The sequence below is a fragment of the Tamandua tetradactyla genome, chromosome 1, assembly GCF_023851605.1.
Source record: "Tamandua tetradactyla isolate mTamTet1 chromosome 1, mTamTet1.pri, whole genome shotgun sequence".
Classification (NCBI taxonomy): Eukaryota; Metazoa; Chordata; class Mammalia; order Pilosa; family Myrmecophagidae; genus Tamandua; species Tamandua tetradactyla.
In genome coordinates this window covers 32597454-32621648 of record NC_135327.1, presented here as the reverse complement: position 1 = coordinate 32621648, position 24195 = coordinate 32597454, and the positions used below count along the sequence as shown (strand labels likewise).

The 24195-nt window shown below is 38.5% G+C and overlaps 1 pseudogene; it reads left to right on the top strand.

Annotated features, from left to right (window-relative positions):
• The first annotated feature begins 20830 nt into the window (after window positions 1-20830).
• Window positions 20831-21292, top strand: LOC143683990 (small ribosomal subunit protein eS26 pseudogene; annotated as a pseudogene).
• Window positions 21293-24195: the final 2903 nt, after the last annotated feature.

Below are 24195 nucleotides of genomic sequence, written 5' to 3'. Positions count from 1 at the left end.
TCAGGATCTGTAGCCGGTGGGGCTTAGTGATGTTTCAGAAGTGGAGTGTGGCAGGAAGAAAGGCACCAAGGAAGACTGCTAGGATGCTGTTCCAACTGGGAGGATGAAGGTGCCACTGCTGTGATGGGAAAGGCCTATCTTTGTAGGTGAAGAGCAGATTTGTGGGAAAGAATGATTTTAGATAAGTTTACATGTCTATTAGATATCTTGGTGAAGATAATAAGTTGAGTTCAAGAGAGTTTCATCCTGAGGATAATATTTTGGTGACAGCAGAATATATAACACACAAGAGGAGTGTGTAAGTAGAGACAAGATCACTATGTGCCAGACATTGTTCTAAGTTCTGGGGATTCAGCATGAGCAAAAGAAAGTCCCATGAGCGAAAGAAAGGCCTTTGTGATGCTGTCACGGCTGGTTGAACAGCCGTGAGGGTCTATGCCTGTTTCCAGCTGGCCCAATCAGATTCTCTCCTTATTAGAAACTTCAATGTGAGACATGAGCAACATATAACACCAGGATTGTGGCAGCCATGTGCTCCCCAAAACAGAGAAAGACATTCTAGAAAGAGGAATGAATGAAAGCTACAAAGCTGAGAACAGTGGGGTGTCTGAGAAGATAAGGCAATAATTACTTGATATAAGATAGTTTTTGTGGTCCCTTCTGAGGTCTCATTATACTTGTTGAACAATTCCAAGAGACATCCCCAGTATTTTATAATAAATTCTCCCTATTTGTGAGCCAGCTTGAAGGAGGTTGTAATACTTATAACCAATGAAAATATCCATAGTAACCAATAATAGAGATGAGTGAAAAAATAGAGGGCTCCATTTAAAATCTCCAAGGAGAGCATCATCTCAATAATCCTTTTCATTTTACTCTCTCTAGAATTCCTGTTACCAAGTGACAAGTTAGAAATAAGAGTGTCTGTTCAAGGGGGCAACATGAACCTAATCAATTAAGGGACTAAAGTGGTAATTTGATCAGCCCATCTATTTTGAGAGGCAGCAATTCCAGCGATCCAGGGAGAGGGAGGGTGCTTGAGAAATGGAAGCACTGCTCAGCATCTCAGAGACCTGGGCAGCATCTTGGGAATTCTTCTAGACCAGAATTTGCGCAGTGACAGGCAGGAGGCAAATATGACCGAGGATGTCTTTCATCTGGTCTACAACATGTTACAAAAAATTGGGGCCAATGCTTAAAAATCTGGAAAGAGATAAAGCTAGACATGGGCTTCTTTAGGAAATTTGGCCATCTGGAAGCAACGAGTGCACATTCCATCTTAGCAATAATCCTCTGGAGCAGAGTAGTGGCTGCCCCCTTTAATTAGGGCAATCAGTGCCTTCAATATGGAACAGTCAATGCTACTCACGATATAAGCATGGTCTTCAGGCATTTCCCCTGTGGTTCTCAACTGGAGGTAATTTCACCCACCCCTTTACCCTGGAGATGTTGGTAATATCTGGAGACATTTTTGTTCATCACAACTGGGGAGAAAGGCTGCTACTGGCATTTAGTGGGTAGAGGCCAGGGAAGCTGCTAAACCTCCTACAACGCACAGGACAACCCCCATGACAAAGAATTATCCTAAACCTCCTACAATGCACAGGACAGCCCCCACGACAATGAATTATCCTATCCAAACTGTTAATAGGGGCAAGGTTGAGAAATCCTGATTTGTGCTAACTTCATGGCCCCTCTAAGCATATGAGTTTACAATCCCAGCTAAAGTCCAGGTCTCTGAATCCAGACAAAGCTAATATAACTAATTCCCAGAGGGCTACAGTCTTTATTCCCCTCCACTTCTGTGAGTGGGATGAACAAGAAGATTCAGTGGTACAATTGCAGCAGCAGAATCTAAAATTTCTGCCATTGTTCTGGTTTGCTAGCTGCTAGAATGTAATATATCAGAAACAGAATGGCTCTTAAAAGGGGGAATTTAATAAACTGCTAGTTTACAGTTCTAAAGCCAGGAAAATGTCCCAATTAAAACAATCTATAGAAATGTCCAATTTAAGGCATCCAGGGAAAGATACCTTGGATCAAGAAGGCCAAAGATGTTCAACGTTTCTCTCTCAGCTGGAAGGGCGCATGGCGAACATGGCGGCATCTGCTGGCTTTCACGTGGCTCTACCAAAAAGATACTCTCTCCAAAATGTTTCCCCTTTTAAAGGATTCCAGCAAGCGATTCCACCTTCAATGGGTGGAGACACACCTCCATGGAAATCTTCTAATCAAAAGTTACCACCCACAATTGGGTTGGTCACATCTTCATGGAAACAATCAAAATACTCCCACCTAGCAATATTGAATGAAGGCATGGCTTTTCTGGGGTCTACCACAGATTCAGACTGGCACAGCCATACCCTGCACTAAGTGAATTTACACACACAGACTCATTAAATGTTCCCAACAAATTTTTCAAGGTAAAGATTATTATCATGGAATTAAAATAACAGTATTGCTGATGAGACAAGCCCTTCTCAAGGAGGCTTTTGGACAGAAAGTTCCTCTGTCACTGAAATACTTCGGCACTAGAACAAAACAAGCTGGGTTTGAATCCTGATTCTAACCACTCATCACCCCTTTCACACAGGGCAGATATTAAGCTCTTTGGGCTTCAGATTTTTTCATCTGAAAATGGGATCATAATATAGCACCCACTTCACTGGATTATAATGCAGATTGAAAGAGGTAATGCATTAAAAGGTACCCAGAACAGTATCTTATCTGCAGGATAAGACAGATTTTAGTGATTATAACCACAGTGATTTTTGGTGTGTTTGTTGTTGTTATCATTCTTGTTTGATTAAATGCTCAGATGGTGAATAAGAGAGTCTGGTTTCAAGTGATCAATTAATTTCATAAAATCTCTTGTTCCCTTGAATTCATTCTCTCTGCTTCTCAGCTTTTATTTTCTCTGTGTTGCTTTCAGTCTCAGGCAGGTCTTTCCCAAGTGTTGACAAAGTGGCCACCAGTGGCCCCACATTTATATCCTGTGAGTGTAGCAAAGGCAGCAGGGTCCAGAACAAGTTCAGAGCTCTCATAGGCCCAGCTATGTCATCCTTAAAGAAAATCACTGGCCAGGCAGAGCGGGTGTGGCAATCTGTTTGTAGACCTGGGTTATGTATCTAACCTTGGACCAGGGAACACTGCAGGCAAGGAAGGCTGACTCCCCAAAGGAAAATAGGGTTGTTGTTTTATAAGGAAGGTAAATGACTTTAAGCAGGCAAAAATGGCAGCTGATCCCTTATTCCCATTTTACAGAAAATCATTTCAGTAGGATGAATTTTACACAAGGAGACAGAGATAAAAAGGGCGGGAATCAGAACCCGAGCCTGGATTTCTAAACCTTCAAGAACAATTCAGTATTTAAAAGCTTGTATTAATAGAGCAAAAGAAAAATAACTGTATCATCATAGATGCTGAAAGGCATTTGATAAAAGTCAATATCCTTTTTTGATGTATACTCTCTTCTAGCATTACACTTAAAAAACAATGGGAAAGATTTCCAAGAAGACTTTAAATAGCTGTTTAGGGACTTGGAAGAGATGGGGGAGGGTGGAGGGTGGTGGAGGTGGTGAGGGAATGGGTAATGGTATGCATTTTAGTTTCCTAGCTGCTAAAACAAATACCGTACAATGAATTTGCTTAGACAACAGGAATTTATTGGCCCATTTTCAGGCTAAGAGAAGTCCAATATGTAGGCATCAGCAAGGCAATGCTTTCTTCCTGAAGACTGTGGCATTTCAGGATTGACTGATAGTGATCCTTACTCCTTGGCTTTTCTATCAAATGGCAATGCACATAGGCAGTGTTTTCTCCTTTCTCTTCTGGGCTCTAGCTTTTGACTGCTACCTGTGGCTTCTCTCTCTATCTGACTTGCATTCTACTTATAAAGGACTCCATTAACACTGAGTTAAAGTGCAGCTGGATACAGTTGGGCCACACCTTAGCTGAAGTAACATCTAGAAGAGATTTTATTTACAGTTGGGTCCACAACTACCAAGGCTGCAAACAGCCCAAGACCACAAACATGTCCAAACTGGGGTACACAATTCAATCCACCACAGTATGATTTTCATGTCCCACAAATAAATCTACATAGTTAATATTATTTCAATAGAGATCTATTATTTTTTTTAAGCAGAAGATCTAATTTTAAAGTTTAGTTAAAATATATAAATAAGAACAGCCAGGAAAATTCTTCAACGTATTTTAAAACTTCAAAGATTAAAACATCATCATCTAACACCTTAACTTTGGACTTCTAGCTTCCAGAACTATGAGAGAATAAATTTCTGTTGTTTTAAGCCAAAAAGAAAACCAAAACCAAACCAAATCAACGCAAAACAAAACAAAACAAACAACAACAACAACAAAAATAGCAGTACTGTTGCATGGATAAGCAGATCAATGGAGCAGAATAGTGTACAGAAATAGGCAGCTATATAGAAATGTATTATGTGATAAATATTTTAAAAATCAGTTTGGAAAGATTGCTTATTCAATCTTTGAATAACAGGATATCTGAATAGCTATCTGAAAAGAAAATGGACTCTTACCTCACATTTTACACCAAAACTTATGCCAGAAAACAATATGGAAGAACTTTTTAAATTGTCACACAATGGGAATGCTCTCCTAAAGGAATAACACAAAATCCAGAGGCCATATAGAAATGATTAATAAATTTTCACTACCTAAGTATATTAAAAAATATTTTACATGGAGAAATTTAAAAACATCAAAAACAAAGCCAAAAGAAAATTGGGGTAAATATTTGCAGCTCATATAAAAAAGCACTGGTTTCCTTAATATGTAAGGAACTTCTATAAAGTGGCATTTTCAAAAGCCGACCACTTAAAAAAAAATTGGTACATGAAAGTCTGTGATGAAGTTATCATAGCTTTGATGGGAGAATTAAATGAGAAATCTTACATGAAACCCAGATAGAGTGGACATCTAATGGGTAACCTCAGGTCTTCTCTTTCACCCGTTTTGAGGCAACACTCAGCACATCCTTCCTCATTTCTTTAGCCACTAAAGTATATTTTACTGAAGAGTTTGAAGGGGAAGAAGGAAATACACTTGCATTGCATACTGTGTGGCAAAATGTCATGTAAAAAATTGCCTTTCATGCATGTCTGTTCTTTCCTCAAAGTTCCTCTCTGGACACCATTATCTTCTGGTTCTCCTGGTTTTTCCTTCTGCCTTAACAGTCCCAATGCTCTTCTCAGATATTTCTGTTGTTTCTAATAGGTCAGTTCGCAGCTTGCCTGCTCCAGCCAGCAAAGCAGAAGCCAGAGATTGGCTGACTCCATCATTAGAAAGCAGAGCAGGTGCCAACAATTGCTAGTGGCATGGAGTCTCATCCACCAGGTGCCTTTGTCTTTTCTTGGAGTAGGGGAGGAAGGGTGACTAACATCAAGAAAATGAGATCTTCCCCACACGGCCACAGATGTGAAGAATTAACACAGTTAAGTCCAGCTTCATGGACCTGCAACCTATACAGTTGCTACAGTTGTGCAGGGTCCGTGCTCAGAAGGGCTCCAAGTTCGGATGTGCCTGTGCTTGATATAATGCTCTGCTGTCACCATCTTGAAATTCTTAATACCTTTTGAACAGGGGTTTCCATATTTTCATTTTGCATTAAGTCCCACAAAGTACATAGCCAGTCCTGACAATGAAATTATTCAAGAGATAGTGGTTGTTAGTATCATTAGTCAAAGCCCAAATTGCTCATCATCTGAATGGTCCATGAGACAGAGCATCTCAGAGTTTGATACTCTAGAAAAAAAAAAAAGAAAAAAAAAAAAAGAAAATGGGAAAGAGGGGGCGAAATTAGCTACATGAACTCCTAAGCCAGAAAATCTGGCACCATTGCCTTTAGCAAGATGCTATCTGACATCTTTTGGCTGGATGCGTCCTTTCATGGGGTGATTAAACATCAAATATCTCCGAGTAGCATAATGTTTATTAGACGTTACTCAGTTAGGGCAGCTTGTGTTTTCCCTGTATTCTGTTTCGGTATTCGAGTGTGTACAATTTGTTGATTTAAATAAAATTTAAAATAAGCCATGCTGCCTGAAGAGCTGCTGACAGGGCCTTGCGGAAAACTTGACGAGATTTTTTTTTATATTATTAAGAAACAATTCTGTTACTGTGCCATGTTTTTCTCTGTCATGCCTCTTTCCCAGCCACTCCTGCGTCGTAGCACTGAAAGACAGCAACCTACAAACCAATATTTTTACTTTTTATATGTTCTTCTGGCTCTCTGAAATTCTATCCATAATAGGCAAGGATTCTGCTAGCCATCCCCATCCCCATGTTATTGAAGAAAAGGGGGATGCCTGCTTTGGACAAGGGTCATCTACATTTGATACCTGGAGTCACATAGACTCTAAGCTTCAGATTTTCCAGAGTGATAACCATTCATTCCCTTGCTATTTTGATTAAAAATGTTTAACTGATGGCAAAGAATGGAGAAATGAATATTCTTATATATTATTGGCTAGAATGGCAATGAGCCTTCAAAATAAAAATGCCCATGAATTTGGCAAAGACATTTGCTCTTTTGCCTGTACCCCAGAAGAACCTCCACATGTGGGCACAAAGAGACAAGTGCAAGGATGTCCAGCACATTATTTGGGGAAATAGCAATAACCGGAAGCAAGTGTCCACAAAAGTGTCCATTTGTCCTTCATGGTCAAATGAAATGTGCAGGAATGCTGCAGTGATCCATATGTACCGAGATAAACAAATCTTCGAGATGTATTTTTGAGTGCAGAAACAACACGCTATATGAGGCCTTTTGTAAAGAACAATCAAATGGTTATAAAAGCACAAACAAGATTTTGTATTTTCTATAGGTGCATACAAATGCATGAAAATCCATTGGAAAAACTTTGGAAGAAAAAATAGCAAATTGATACAGAGATTCCCGTAGTAAGAAAGGGGTCATGATGGAGGGGGGATGCCAAAAGCAATTTAAGTTGTAGTTGTGTCTTAATTTTGATTAAATGTTATGCATTTATTGTTGTTTAATGATAAGTTAATTCTTTAACTACTAGAAAAAATGTGCTTTGAAAGTTCACAGAGTTAATATTGCCTAAGAAGATTAACTAAGCAGATTTATAAATTAAATATTTTACATTATCAAATACATGCTGTAGGCTCATAGAGTTTATGTATGTTACAATATCCATACACTTCTTCATAAAGAATTTCTAAAGATTCTTGGAAAATATTCTATAAAGTTGTGACTGTTGAATCAATGTCTATTCTAGGACAAGCCCTGTACCAAATCTCAGAACATAACCCTGACTAAGCAGAAGGGCCCTTAGCCTCAAAGGGTTCTAGTTTTGTTCAGTACTTTACAAAATGTGGCCCAAAGACCAACCATCAAATCCAGAGACTCCAACTTTGCAAATATGGCAACAGGAATCAGCAATTTTAATAAGCTTCCCAGGGAATTCTTAATCATATAAGGAGTTCTCAAGCTTACCCTAGGTGGTGGAATTCTCTACTCAAATGTCATTTCTCAGAGAGATTTCCCAACTCCCTAACATATGATCCTATTTTATTTCTTTCACGGTATTTCCATTTTCTTACTAATTGGTTTATTTGTTTATATTTCTGCCCCACTTGACTCTCCATGTATGGGGTCCATGTTTATCTTGTTCTGGGCATATCCCCAGCACCCAGCAGCTTGTCTCTCACATTAGTAACCGATAAATATCTAAATATCCAATTGGTATCTGTGCTGGTTTGAAATGATGTATGTACCCTAGAAAAGCCATGCTTTAATCCTAGTCCCATTTTGGAAAGGCAGCCATTTCTTCTAATCCTTATTCAGTATTGTATGTTTGAAACCGTTATTAGATCATCTCCCTGGAGATGTGATTTAATCAAGAGTGATTGTTAAACTGCATTAGGTGGAGGCATGTCTCCACCCATCTGGAATCCTATAAAAGAGGAAACATTTTGGAGATAACTGGAGATTCTGAGAGAGCAGAGCAGAATGACAGCCACGAGAAACAGAGTCCACCAGCCAGCAACTTTCGGAAATGAAGAAGGAAAATGCCTCCCAGGAAGCTTCATGAAACAGGAAGCCAGGAGAAGAAGCTAGCAGATGATGCTGTGTTCACCATGTGCCCTTCCAGATGAGAGAGGAACCATGACCGTGTTCACCATGTGCCTTTCCAGATGAGAGAGAAACTCTGGCTGTGTTTGCCATGTGCCCTTTCACTTGAGAGAGAAACCCTGAACTTCATCAGCCTTCTTGAACAAAGGTATCTTTCCCTGGATGCCTTAGATTGGACATTTTTATAGACTTGTTTTAACTGGGACATTTTCTTGGCCTTAGAACTGTAAACTAGCAACTTATTAAATTTCCCCTTTAAAAGCCATTCTGTTTCTGATATATTGCATTCTGGCAGCTGGCAAACTAGAACAGTATCCAACAAGTATCATTCACATGTGTGGATAAATGGATGAAAGCTTCCTTTTCATTACTTAGCATAGAGGACCCTGTATTGATATTTTCCCATCTCTATGTCATACCTGATATCTAATTCAGAGAAAAAAAATACAAATAAGTAGAGTTGCCACTTATTTCTCTTACTGTATGCCATGTGCTTAACAAAATTTTGTTTTCCTAGCTTTCTTTTCCAAATACTGTTGCTGCATCCACTCCCAAACTTGTGGCATAAAGCAACTATTTTCATATGTTCTCAAATTGTGTGGATTAGGAAGTTGGACAAGGCACAAAAGATGACTAGTGTGTCCCTTGTGATGTCTGGGGATTCAGCTAGAAAGACTGGAACACTGGGAGTAGCTTGATGGCCAGAAACTGGTATTATCTGGATGTCTTCACTCATAGGATTATTAGTTGATGTCGGCTGTTAGTCGCTATTTCAATTTGAGCTGTTGGCAGCAGCACCTACATGTGGCTTCTTCACAGGGATGCTTGGGTTTCCTCTCAGGGTATGTGGACTTTTTACTTCTACTGTATTCTGTTGGTTACCTGTGAGTCACAGTCCTGCTCAGATTCAAGGGAAGGAGAAATAGACTCTTCCTCTTGATGAAGCGTGGCAATATTCCATCAGAACATGAGATGAGATAATTTGCTGCCACCTTTCAAAAATGCAGTCTGACACACTGTAAAGTAGGTGGGAATAATCTCATTTTAAAGATGAAAAAGCAGACTCAGAAAACACAGTTTCCCCAAAGTCAAACAGCTAGATGTAAGTGGCTGAGCAAGGATTAAAACTCAGATCTATTTGTCCCCAAAACTTCCTTCCTCTCCTCAGGTAGAGATTATCTTTATGTGTTTCATCCTATTTCATTGTTTATCAGGGAGACATATCCAAATCCCAAATGTTGCCTTAGGTAGAGGTTGTGTCTTCTTGCAATTTGCAGACCACATTACTGGTGCAATAACCTGCTCCTCAGTAGTTAACAGGCAGGCATTGAAATGAGTCCCTTCTGAAGGTCCAGAGAAATTGCTATTAAGAGGCTGGAGTTTGAGCAGAGCTTGCAACTTGAGGATGGCAGCTGATCCACAGCAATCATTGACTCCAGTGAAAAATGACCCTACATCTGTGTGACACAATTATTTGGGTATTTAGTACAAAGGCTCTTAAATGGGCCCTTTTCGATCAAGAAATAAGAAATAAGCTGAGAAGGAAAAATAGCTAAATTTAAATGTAACTGCTCACGTTATTTTGCCCTTAGACGAATGGTAGGTCTTTCTCATTATTCACTAAGCCCAGACATGCTACCAAGAGTGATTCAGCAACTTGTGAAGATAAATCACAACCTGGATGGCCATCATCCCTGTCACATTGAGAATGGGACTCTGGGGGGCTGACAGAGTGGGGGAGCAAACACATACATGGGACTGGTGGTGCGAAATGAGAGAGAAAAAGAAAGACCCCGAGAAAGGAAAACAGGAGAAAAGCAATAAAAATTCCTTATCTCGCCTATCGTGGTTCCCAAGTGCTGTGCTTTTGAGAGAACTAATGTTTTTGTTAGTTCCCAACAGGTCAGAAGGAAGACAGATGGCAGGTTACCAAAGTAAGAGCAGAGGGGGGTTATGAATTTAGCCATCCAACAAGAAGAAAACACAGATTCAATATGTAGCTCTGGAGAAGACGGGAGAAAGCATCCGGCCACTCTAAGAATCTGAAGGGAGTTATATTTTCAGAATATTTTTAGATGAAATCTTTTACACATGACACAAGGCTGAAATCTTCCCAAATTATCTTTGTTTATTCTATTTTTATAATCTATATTTTTGTACTGACAAGTTCAACATCGAATAATATAATTTTTAGCAAATACAGAAAAATAGATAAAAAATCTATAATCTTTCCAACCAGGAGGAACCAATGTAAATATTTTGGTATATAACTTTACAGTTTTCTTTGTGTATATAAACATATAAATGTATATATTGCAAATTGGATTCAGAAATAAGCCAGATACAAAAGGACAAATATTGTCTCCCCACTTTAATATGAAATAATCAGGATAAGCAGACTCCTAGAGTTAGAAACCAGAATACAGGTTACCAGGGACTGGGACAGGGGGTAAGGAATAGGGAGTAGTGCCTAATTGGCACAGAATTTCTGTTTGGAGTGATAGAAAAGTTTTGGTAATGGATGGTGATGATGGTAGCCTAACTTGTGGAAGTAATTAACATCCCTAGATTATATATCTGCATGTGATTAAAAGGGGAAACTCTAGGATATATATATATATATGTTACTAGAATATGCATATATAATATAGATATTATAGAATATAGAATATATTTATATATTATAGAATATATATGTTACTAGAATAAAAATTTTTTGATAAATACCATAGACTGTACAACACAAACAGTGATCCCTAGTATAAACCATGGACTATGATTAATAGTTCAATTATAATAATATTCGCTCATCAATCGTAACAAAGTTACCACACTAATGCAAGGTGTTAATAATGGTGGGGGTGGGTGGGTACATAAGGGAGCTTTGTATTTTCTGCATGTGTTTTCTGTAAACCTACAACTTCTCTAATTTTTTTTTAAAGTGGGTTCAGAGGAAATTGTGACTGATGATTTTCCTTTCATGTGCATCTTTATTTATCGATAACTAGAAAATTTTAATGGGTACATAGTTTTCTGTTGTGGTATTATTTAGATATCCTTGCATATCTATCTTTTTATACTTGTTTGATCATTTGCTTTAGATACCTTCATCAAAGTATATTGCTCAAGCGAAATGAGGCACAATATTGCCAAGTTATTTTCTTGGTAAATTATACCAAGACTTATCTAAAGTCAAAGCTAAAAGTTAAGGCAATTTTGTAATTTTTTTCTCTCTGTCTCTCTCTTTCCTTCCTACCTCTTTCCCCCCTCTCTTCTCCCCTGTCTCTTTCTCCCAATACTTAATCAGTATCAACTATTTTTTTAAGCAATTTAATTGGCTCAAGTTGCCTATTATAGGCTAGTGCAATCTGGCCCACCGCCTGTTTTTGTATGGCCCATGAGCTAAAAATGGTATTTATATTTTTAAATGGTTGAAAAACAGGGGAGGAAATTGTGATATACACAAGTTATATGAAATTAAAATTTCAGTGTCCATCATTAAAGTTTCACTGGAACCCAGACATATCCTTGCATTTACATATTTTCTGTGGCTGCCTAATGGCAGAGTTGAATAACTGTACCAAGGGCTGTATAGTGTACAAAGTTGAAAATATTTACTATCTGGTCCATTAAAGAAAAAGTTTGTGGACTTCTGAATAATGTAAAGAATGTTCCTTACTCTTGGAAGCTGGATGCTCCTCTAGGAGGGGACTGTGCTCCAGTGGATAAGGGTCAGGCAGCCAACTGCCTTCTGAGTTCAAATTCCAACTCAGTGACTTACAAACTGTGGGATCCTGGACTGGTTACTAAAACTCTCCACACTTTAACTGCCTTGTCTACAGAATGCAAAGATAAGACATACCATCTCGCATTGTCATTAGGACCAAATAAAATAAGATCTGAAAAGTATTTAATGCCTAGAACTTGGTAAAAAATAATTTATTATATTCTCCTCACATCTGAAAGTTTAGCCTAATTTGTCCAATGTCTTCAATTCTGAAATTTAATTTCATCTCTTATGCTTTTTTTGTCTTTGAGTAATTTTTCATTCCAAAACACAAATGGTACCAATATCATCAAAATAAGGTTTCTACTTTGAGAAAACTTCCTCATCATATTCCATTATTTATTTTGTTTCTTGTTTTTCCCCTTCTGTGTTTCAAAGTACCTCTTCGCTTACTTATTCATATGTGAGGCATGTTAGATTAAACTACTTTCAGGTCTGAAAAGAATAAGGAAGGTTGGGCCACAGTGGCTCAGCAGGCATAGTTCTTGCCTGCCACGCCAGAGACCCAGGTTCGATTCCCAGTGCCTGCCCATGCGAGAAAAAAAAAAAAAAAAAAAGAATGAGGAAGACACATGATGGGAGGTATCTGTTCTCATTGATGACTGTTCCCAAGAGTTAGGGTTGAATGCCCCCACAGTCTAGAAGGCACATGACCTATTCCCTGTCCAAGGCCTGAGGGAGTTAGCTCCCAGTGCTGCACTGAATTGAACGGCTTTTTATTTAAAATATTCTTCCTTATTCGCTGCTCTGCATAAAGCCCTGGCTTGGGCAGTTGATATAGAGGGAAAAAACAGAAGTGGTGGTTTCTCCAGAATACCCACAAATCTCTTTTGGAGATGTCTTTCACAACCTTGAGACAGATTTTGCTTGTGTTTAAATAAAGCTTTCTTTAAGTGTAATTTAAGTCAGTTCCTTCTTGCTTAGGAAAAAAGCATTAAAATGAATATTCCTTTGGTTTGTACAAGAATCAGACCAATTCTGAGCAGAAGGAGTTATAGAGATTGTAATGAGTTCTTCAGTCCTGCTATTTGCATTCTTGTTCCTTATTATTCCGTGGAACTGAGCTTGAATGTCCTCTCTTAGATACACCTTCCCTGAACAACCTCTTTAAAGAGAATGCTCTTTAAACTCAAACAGTCTGTTTACAGCTCTCATAGCACTAAAAATAAGAATTATTGCTTTATTTGTTTATCTAGTCATTTGTTGTCTATACATCTTCCCCCATAAAATTGAAGCACCTCGAAGGAAGGGACTTGTCCCTCTTGTTTGCCACTATGTCCCCAACACTTGTACATCACCCATTTGAAAAAATATAAGTTCTAATCCTCAAAGTACCTTCCTTTAAGGCTGATTCCTACTCCCTATCCACCTTCTTCTCCAAATTCTCGTCACTTCCTTGACACACAGTCATGTTTGCTTTCCTTCATACATGCTGTTTCTTGACCTAACACACTCTTCATTCTCCCCACATCCACCCACCCCCTTTTACCTGACAGTCTACTTGCTCTCCAACTTTCAGCTTCTAAATTATCTACTCCATGAAGCCTTCCATGATAACCCTCCCCCAGTGCGTCTAGCAAGGAGAAAGGTAGTTGCCCTTCCTTGGTGCCCCTGTGCCCTACAATCTCCTGTCATGCAGCTCACTCATTTTGTTATCCTTGTTTGCTTGATTGCTTGTCTCCCCTTTACAATTGACATTCTGGTGCCCAGTGCGGTGGCTAGCACGAAGCAGGTACTCAGTTGATGTGTTTTAATTCATCAACCATTGATGAATTTTCCCTATATCCATAAAAATGGTATACTGAGAACAAAACATTTGTTACTCCTTTAACAGATCAAGAGATAATGTTCCTAATGTACAAAGACTTCCAAGAACTCATCAGAAAAGATGAATACAAAAAAAGGCATTGTCTTAGTTTCCAGGCTACTAAGATAAATACCACACAGTGGGTTGGCTACAACAACAAAACTTCATCCGCTCACAGTTTCAGAGGTTGGAAGGCTTGCTTCCTCCTGGGGTTGGTAGTGGTCTCGTTGGTTGGCAGTCATTGAGTTCCTTGGTTTTCCTTCATGTGACAATGTCTTCTCCTCTCTTTTCCAGATTCCCACTGACTCCCTGCTTCCCCCTTGGCCTTCTCTTTTGTGTCCAATTTCCTTTGTTTTTAAGGACTTCAGCCATGCTAGATTAAGGCCCACCCTCATTTAGTTTGGGCACACCTTAACCAATAATAACATCTTCAAAAGTCCTATCTGCAAATGGGCTCACACCCACAGGATCAGGGGTTAGGATGTGAACATGCCTTTTGTCGAGGGCATGACTCAATCCCTAACAGGTATAGAGTATGAACAGTTAAAAAATTGTGTATATATATAATTTATATAAATATATAACTCAGAAGAAATATGAATTAAAATTTTACTGGGAGACTATTGTTCCCTTTTACAATGCAGAAATCAAACAGTTTGATAATGCCCTCTGTGAATGAGACTATGGGAAGACAGGCCTTCTCATTTTTTATGAGAATGTAAATTCTGCAATCTCTATGTAGGGCAATTTGACAATATTCATCAAAATTACAAATGCAGTTACACTTTGCCCCAGCAAGTCTACTTCTTCACATTTATCCTACAGAGACCCTCCTGTGCATATGGAATGCATGCACACAAGGTTATTTACTACAGGGTTGTTTGTAGAGCAAGTTTAGAAAGTCCCTAAATGCTTCTAGATTCAGGGAACTCAGTGAATAATTTATGCTACAGACATATAGAGGAGTACACTGCAATCCTTAAAAAAAGAAGACAAAGCTCTTTATGAACTGATAGAGAAAATCTCCAAGATAAAGGGTTTAAGGTTTTAAAAAAAAGCAAGGTAAAAAACAATGACCATTTCTGTAAAAAAAAAAAAAGGAGAAAAAGTGTGTGTATGAGGGTACATGGGTAGTTCAGTGGTAGAATGCCCCCTTTCATTGTGTTCAATTCTGGGACAATGCACCCCCCAAAAAAAGTGTGTGTGTCTGCACACGTGCTTAAATATATGCATATTGGCATAAGATATCTGATTAATAAGAAACTAATAGTTTGCCCAAGGGAATGGCTGCAGGATGGCTAAAATACAAAGAGGGGTAGGGGGTGCGGGAATTTGATCTGAATAATCTTTTAATAGTTTTGAGTTGAAGACTGTGTGAATATATTATCAATTCAAACACTGAAAAGAGAAAGGAGAAAAAGAAAGATAGGAAGAGAAGGAAAGAAAAAAGAGAAAGAGAAATCAAGAATCATGCAGAATAAACCCAGATGTTTGTGCACCTAGGCTAAAATCTTCAACTTCATGTGCCCTTTCTTCCCCAGTTGTTGTAAATAACTGGAAAAAAAAATATGAGAGGCAAGTCCTAACTTATCAACTCTTTCATGAATTGTTTGGTTTCTCTGAAGATGCTAGAAGAATTAGATGTAGGTTCACCTTTGAGCCACATCTAACAGGTGACTCAAGAAGCAGATCCTAACACCTCCATAGCCATGTAGAAAGAAACCCCTCACAAGGTCCTCCTTCCTAGCACATCTGAAGACACAGCCTCTATTGCTGGGGAGGGCTCTGTGATGTTGATTGCTGTAGCAGCTACTGTCATAGCTCACTTCAGCAGAAAGGATCAGACTGTCCTGAATATGTCAATCAGATATCAAAGATAAATGAAGTTTGAAAAAATAAAATGTATGATTTATTTTTTTAAAATAGTCTTTGGGAGACACCCAGAATGCATTTTGAAAAATCTAAGGGAAATATGTCATGAAAGCAAATCCACACTCTGCTGTCCAACTTTAATTTTTCACTGATAACACTCAAGTGGGCTGTAACCCAGCCAATAAATATTCTCCATCCTTAATGGTCTCCACTTCGTATTTGCTATGATGAAGGGCCTCTCCTAAAGATGGGTTTGCCCCACTCATTTCTTCTCTTTCCAGGAGCCTTGAGTGCTAGTGAGCTGGCACAGACAGAAGGACTTACCCCAAGGACATTCCATCCCTGCTGCCCCAGCAGCACTATTAGCCGAAAGCGTCCACTGAACTGCTTTGGCATTGCTTGCCGGTTGAGCTTGGTGATGTTTGGGGTTTTAATTCACTTTACTAAAATTGCCTTTCATTCACTTGGTGACAGGTAGTTATTTGTTTTCAGGGTTTCATTTGACATTTATTGTTAGCGCAAAACACTAATAATAATAATTAGTGCCTTTTTAGAGTTGTCTGGGGCTTTCATGTTGGTGCATTGTCACTATAAAACATCCCAGTGCTTTTCTGTATATAAGATAGTATGAAGGTATTTAAATGTAACAAAGGGGTTTATTATACTCAGGCCAGATTGCAGTATCTCTGAGCCTCACTTCCCTGTTAGCAAGCCAAGACTTAATTTCTCCAAACTTGTCTGCAATGCTAATACCCATTTTTTTAAATAGAAGGAAAACCTCAGTCAAGCAAACCTAGGATTCATACTCCAGAATTGTGGCACCCAAAATGGTAACCTGTAGCCACATGTGACAATTATATCTACACTAAAATTAAATAAATGTATTTATATTATTTAGTCCCTCAGTTGTGCTAGATGCTTTTCAAGTTTCCAATGTGACTAGTGGCTACTATATTGGACAGCATAAATGCAGAACATTTCCATTGTTGCAGAACACTAGAACCTCACTGCTCAAAACGTAACCCAGGGGGCAGGCCACAGTGGCTCAGCTGGAAAAGTTCTTGCCTGTCTTGCCAGAGACCCGGGTTCAATTCCCAGTGCCTGCCCATGCAAAAAAAAAAAGGGAACCTAGGGACCAGTAGCATTGGCATCGTGGTGTAATTTGTTTAGAAATCCAGAATTTCCTGCTCCCCATTGCCAGATCTTGTTACAAAATCCCCAAGTTATTCATTTGCATATTAGAGTTTGATTAACACTGAAAGTTTAGAACAGGGGCCAACAAACTGTTTTGTAAAGGGTCAGATAGTAAATATTTTCAGTATTGTGGACTGTACAGTCTATGCCACAGCTACTCAATACTGACATGGTAGCACCAAAGTAATCACAGACAATATGAATGGTATGGCTGTGTTCCAATAATACTTGTTTTAAAAAAATAGACAGCAGGGCAGATTCGGTCCATGGGCCATCATTTGTTGACCACTTGACTATATCATTCTTTGTGAAAACTATTTGTGTCATTTAACTCCCATTGCTGGGTCTCAAAAGCAAAGTACCTCTTATCAAATATCTAAGACTGCAGAGATAATTTCTTGGAATATCTCTTGGTTTATGTTACTTTCCCTTGTTTTTAAAGAAAGCTGACCGGTCTGGACCAATGGAAATTAATGATAAAAAGAATGAGCATGGACAGAGAAGAGTATGCTCCACAAAGGTATCAAATCAATAAGCAAAGAAGGGATTGGGCTGCTGGTCACTGTACCCAATCTACCACACAATGGTAGATTGACACCACCCATGTTTCCTGGACTTTGAAGTTTGAGACTGCCAGTCAATTTGAAGTTCTGACATACCCTTTGCCTATCTGAGCAAGAGTCCAAGTCACCAGGAAAGAGGTATGCAGGCCTTGAGTTCTGTCCCGGGCCCAGAACAGGCTTGCCTTCTGCAAGGAAGATGTGCCCTTATAAAGGAGAAAATACCTGCAAAGATCTAAGCAGATCAAAAATTTAAAAATAGAGCAAGACCAAGGAATGTGACCCTGGCATGCCACTGCTCTTAATAGCACCAATCAAATAAGAGACTCTCCCTCATGTGTAGGGTAGAAGAAAAGGCAATAGTTCTCTTCTCAACTTTCTAGAAAGACCAGAAGTTCATTTTCTATGAGTCAAGAAGGAAAGGCTAGAGTAGAGAAGATGTCTGTTTCACTGATCAATGGATCAACTCAAATCTACCAGATTGAGAATCCCCGTCTTGGATGTGTGATAAGGTCTGATTGATCATTTTAACTCTAATTCCATGAGTTGTAAACATCTGAGTAGGAAACATATAGTTGAAATCAGTGAAAGTTAATTTGTCCTCTTTTAGTTTCTACCATGTTCTAGATGAAAGACAAGTTTCTGCTATACTTCTCTTCCAAATTCCGTCAAAGCTGAAATTGATCAAGCATCCACTATGGGCCAGAGACCGGTTGGATACTTCCTGATTAGATACCTTGTATATAAATTTCAGATTTGCCACTTCTTAACTCTGTGACTTTCAGAAAGTCACAAAATGCCTCCAGATTCACTCTCTTTGTCTGGGATACGAGATAGAAAAGGTATCTACATTGGTGTTGTGAGGGAAAAATGAGACAATAGATATCAAGCAATATATTACAGTGCCCAATGAACAGCTGCTATAAAAAATTGTCATGTAATCCTACTCCAAAAGTAGGGGTTAAATTCCCATTTTATAAGTGAAAAATAGGTTCAGAAGGGAGACAATCTAGGTAAGAACACAGAGTTAGTAAGGGACAGTGTTTGGATTTGAGTGTAAACATAACTGTGTGCTTCATCTCATTCTTTCTGGATGTACCATTTATTCTGGAGAACCATCTAGAAAGTTTTTTTTTTCATATCCTTTTATCCCATTGTTCCAAAAACATCTTACCCATCCTTTAAAGGAACCTACCTGATGTATGCCTATGCATGCCAGGTCAAAGACTGCTGCACAAACTTGCCCCACTCCAAGATGTTTGCTATACGTGGTAACATAGTAGTTGAAAGAGACCAAAAGCCCACTGGTGAGGAAATCTTTTCCCTTATGTTTCTAAAGAATAAAATCCTCCAATCCAAAGATCACCTTCTCTTCAAAACCCACAGAAAATTTCCTCCTCCCTTTATGCTATCTTCAAATTCATCATTTTATCTAGAAAAGCCATTGATTAAGGGAGTGAGTATCTTCAAATTATATCTCGTCCTAAAGTACATGAACTTGAGTCAAAATATCACTTAGTTGCCTCTAAGAAAAGACTAGAGGAAAAATGGAGATATGTACCAAATTTTAAAAGTACTAACACTTTGTTCCAACAATTCAACTTCCAGAAAAACCCTTAAAGATAATCAGGCAAGTATACAAAGATATATGGAAAAGAATGTTCATTTCAGTGTTTATAAATAAAAAATTATCTAAATTTTCTTCATTTGGGGGTGGAAGAAATAACTTACTGGGCAATCATTCATTGAATAACATCTGGGTAGGGTGGAAAGATCCCTATTACTGGCTTGTCCATTAGGTAAAAAAAAAAAAAAAAAAAAAAGTGGTGTTGTAACAGTTGTGTAGTCTGATTTCTTCACCTCATCCACCACATCCAAAACATCATCAAGTCTGCTCTGCCCAATCTTCCCAATAAACCTCCAAATGACCACTTTCCGTGATGGCCATTGCTTCCACCCTAGACCAAGCCATATTTACTGCTCATCTAAACTGTTGTACTCTTTCCCTAATATAACCCCCTTGTTTCTGTAAAGTCAATTTTTGTTTCTGTAAAACCAATATTATATGCTGTATTGTGTAACAATTGCTTGATATATATTATCTCTTTTTCACAGAATAATTAAAATGAGTTTGTGAAAACACAAGTCATCAGAGTAAAATCCAAATCATTCTCTCTGGTCAGTGAAGCCCTAATATGAACTGTCCTTTACCAGTCACTTAATCTAATCTCTTTCTACTCACCACCCCATCCCACTGCCCATCTTGTTCCTTGACCCACCAAGGTCATTTCCATCTTATGGACTTGTTCCCTGTGCCTGAATGATTCCTTCCCTAGCTCTTGACACAGCATAGTCCCTTCATCTATTCATGTTTCTGCTCAAAGTTCACCTCCTCAGTGAGTCCCTTTGTGATTAAAGTAGCTCCCAACACTCCACTCTCACTCCCCAGTCCATGACCCAGGTTTTTCTTTCTTGTCATTATCGCTCTTTGTCTTTACTTTATATATTAGTTTAATTACTTGTTTATACTTTGTCTCTTCCACCAGTATGTTAGCTCCAGTATTTAGATAAGTGCCTGCAAAAGAAATTTAATAAATAGGATGTTAAATAAGTGAATATAAATCTGTGGATCACATGCCCTTTATTAATTAGTGATTATACATGTGTGAGTAGGTGTCATGGTCAGGTTCATGTGTCAACTTGGCCAAGTGGTTGTACCTGTTTGTCTGGTTGGGCAAGTGCTGGCCTGTCTGTTGCAATGAGGACATTTCATAGAATTAAATCATGATCACATCAGCTGCATCCACAACTGATTCCATTTGTAATCAGTCAAAGGGGAGTGTCTGCTACAATTAGTGATGCTCAATCTAATCACTGGAAGCCTTTTAAGGAGGATTCAGAAGAGATAGGCTCTCTTCCTGCTTTGACTGGTGAGCCTCTCCTGTGGAGTTCATCCAGACCCTCCATCGGAATCATTGGCTTCACAGCCTGCCCTGTGGACTTTGGACTCTGCATTCCTGCGGTTACGTGAGACACTTATAAATTTTATATTTGTGAGTGTTCCCTGTTGGTTCTGTTTCTCTAGAAAACCCTAACTAATACAGTAGGATTGTGGATATGTTCTATTTTCTATTGTTCATATTTTCTGATCTGAAAAGAACAAAGTTACTCATTGTTTTGAAAAACAATCAAATTTATTCTACATTGATTAAATAATAATAAAGGAACCAAGATAGAGTTCAAGGAGCCAAGTAAGAATCTTTCATAGCAAACTTTTCCAATGGAATCTCAATTGATGAGTCTTTCTTTTTCTTTAATTCAATTTTGGACCCTTCCCCTCGACAGTGTTACTCAAAGTCTAGAAAAAGAAGGTAAAGTTAAGTTTACAAGAGTCAGGTGGATAAATTCTTAGGCTGGGAGTTCAGCAGAAACACTTGAAACCTCTCAGGTGTTTTATTTTTTTCAAGATGACAGAGAAAAAAAGGAACCGAAAAGTCCCCAGCCATGTGCAGCCTATTCGCTCTACAAACTGCACACTATTTGCCCAAGGATAAGGCTACTATGAAGTTTGTCATTTGAAACATAGTAGAGGCCCCAGCCATCACGGACATTTCTGAAACAAGTGTCTTCGATGCTTCTGTGCTCCCTACGCTGTAAAGTGAACCGATATTACTGCATGAGCTGTGCCATTCACAGCAAGGCGGACGGACACCAACCTCACGAAGCTCAGAAGGATAGGACACCCCCACCCCGATTCGGATCTACGGGTGCTGCCCCACAACCTCCTCCAAAGCCTATGGAAGGAGCTGAGTTCATAAAGACTGAACAAAAACTGCCCCCTGAAAAGGAAAGAAAATGGAAATTAAACGTTTAAAAAAATACAGCCCTTGAAAGGCAAATTCACTATCCATTCCTTGTCAGGGATTGATGTGTAGCAAATCTTTTTTTTTAACTAAAAAATCTGGATTTTAAAGAAATGCCTAGATTTTAGATTTCTTCTGTCATTGTAAGTCCAGGGTTGACTCTATTTACTTCCGAAGTGATATTGGCTGTAAGACAAATAATGTCTTTGGCATTTGTAAATATTTCTGGGGTTATAAATCCTTGCAGGAAAAAGATGTGTGATAAATAGTCCTTTGTACTTAGCTGGACCTAAAGTAGGTTCTTAGAAGAATTTCAAAATGCAAGAAGAGAAAAATAATAATGACTTCATCCTGGCTGAGTCACTCAGGAGTGATGATTTATCTGAGAACCTTGACCAAAAGTGCAAGATATTCCCATGTAAGCCTAGAGAAATTTTGAATTAAACATCTAAAGAAGTTCATGACACTAAAGGGAAGTACTATATTTTACCCACAAGGCCGTATTTTTTTCCAAAAGTATCCAAATTGTAATATTATTGGCAAATATTACATCTGCTTACTTTCAAAACAAGATATCAATTTAAGGAAAATTTTTAAGCCAGGTCTGGTGAATATCATGCTCATGAAAGATAACGATTCTGTGGAGCCATTTCATGTGTAAAATGGCTAATTTTATGCAGGCATCTGAAATCATCTTCTACATCCTATTGAGGATTTTCCAGAATAAAATATGTGTAATATTCTAATTGACATGTCAGTTGCAGCTTTGTGGACTTTGTGGGTAGCTTGAAAAAGACATTTTTAACATATCCCAGAAAGCTTTGCATTACTAAAGTAAAGGAATGGATTCAAATGCTTCAAAAATATTCATTTGTTTTCCTCCCAAGTTTCCTGAAAGAGAGTGCTCAGATGAAATATTTGTCTACATGAAACCATTATTTTGGGAGCATTTCAACCATTAACCTCAGATCATCTCATAAAGACAGCCAGGAAAGAAACAAATAAACACAGCTCATTCATCATGAAGTGGGATAATAGGACATTTTATAAACAGAGCATTTTCCATCCAGAAAGAAACCATGTAATTCGAACAAGGCACACAGTAGGTACTACCCAGCCAAGTACAATGCTTTCACCTCAAAATATTTATTGATATTATTGATGCTATAATTATCAAAAGAGAAACCCAAGATTCTTATGATTGCGCCCATAAGAGAGGGATGCTTGCTTGAACTTTATGATGATCCTTTGGTCCTAAAATTTGCCAAAAGTGTAAATCTGAATGTTGGAATTAAGCAATCCATGAGATTTACTGAGTATCCACTCATTCCTGCCTGCATTTTGGAAATGCAGTTGATTTAAATATTAGATATTGTTTCTGCCCTCTGAAAGAGAATAAAAATCCCTATTCCCTTTATTTGGTTTTCCGTGTAACCAAACCTTTCTTTGGTTTCTGTTCCTTTGAAAAAATAATTCTAATGATTCTAGAACATTTTTCCATGCCCTCAATTATAGCATGTCTAAATTGGTAAGAATGAGGGAAGGGTTTCCATAAGCATGACCTAGACTCTCTCCTCTCTTCTAGACTAGCTTGTCACTGGGATGGATGCATTATCTTCTTTATCCACCTTCATGTGGCTTTTGTAACTGGATGAAGGTGTAGACTGTCCCATAGGGTCAGATTTATAAGCTTATACCTTTATCTCCACTATTGGTGCTTGACAGATGTGAAGTAGTCTTTCCATTCAGACAGCTGGATGAGTTTCTCGGATGACCCGTTTTTCTACCGTAGGTTGGTTGTATGCTACAGACTCAGGAGTTATTGACAGTTGAGATTACGTTAGAATGTAAGCTCCATGAAGGCAGTGATTTTGTCTTTTTTCCCTTGTATTCTCAGGATCTAGAACAAATAGTTGGTGCTCAGTAATTATCAGTTGAATGAATGATCTGCTATTGCAGGTTCAGTTTAAACTCTTCAATCCATTCCATCACAATAATTTGATTTTCATGTCTCTGAGTGTAATGTCAGTTTCTCTGTTGGTTGTGAGTTTTATTGGAGATGGATGTGATTTATTGGTCCCTTTGAATTCTACCACCCTTAACACACCATAACTGGCTGGAAAAATGGACCTTAGTGTGAAATGATCATGAGGCCGTAATACCATAGTAATGATAATGGCTATTAATATAGTGGGGACTCAATCAGAAAAGAGAGAAGTCAATAAAAACTGGAGTTATTTAGAACTTGAGCTAAGGTGTGAGATAATGACAGATTTAGACATGTAAGTAAGGTAACATACAAGAAATCCACTGGCGTTGACTGAGGTCAGGGACCCCTTCCATCTTCTTGCTATATCTCAATGTCTAATCCATAAAAGGCACTCACTCAAATGTTGTTGAACAAATGAGGGAATGGTATTAGACGGCAAAATTAAGCTGGTCAGCTAAGTAGGAGGCATAGAATGAGGTAGACTCAGAATGTCAATGGAGCACAGAAGGTCTGCATTTGAACCTTAGCTTCACTATTTACCAACTTTATGATTTAGGACCAGTGATTTAACACTTTCAGTCTCAGTTTTCTCATCTGAAAAAGCAGGGGTGATGAGATTATCTTCCACACAGAAAGGCTATGAGGAATTTTAGTGGCACAGCTGCTCTGCTGCCCAGATTTATCCTTTCAAGACTCCCTTCAGATTTCCCTCCGATGCTGGGAATGCTCTCAGCTGACGGCCTCAGTTTTTAACCCTATCTGTGCTACAACTCGTTCATACTGTCTGGTAGGAGCCAATTGAGCACATCTCTTCTTAACTCTAAGTTCAATTGGTAACTCGAAATTGGACTTTGTGGAATTATTTTCACCAGGGGACACAATTTTTTTTTAAGTCGTCAAATAGAAAAACTTCTTTGTAATAGTGTCTGTCACAACTCTGCCATTCTAGCAAAAAAGCATCCATAGACAATATGTTAAC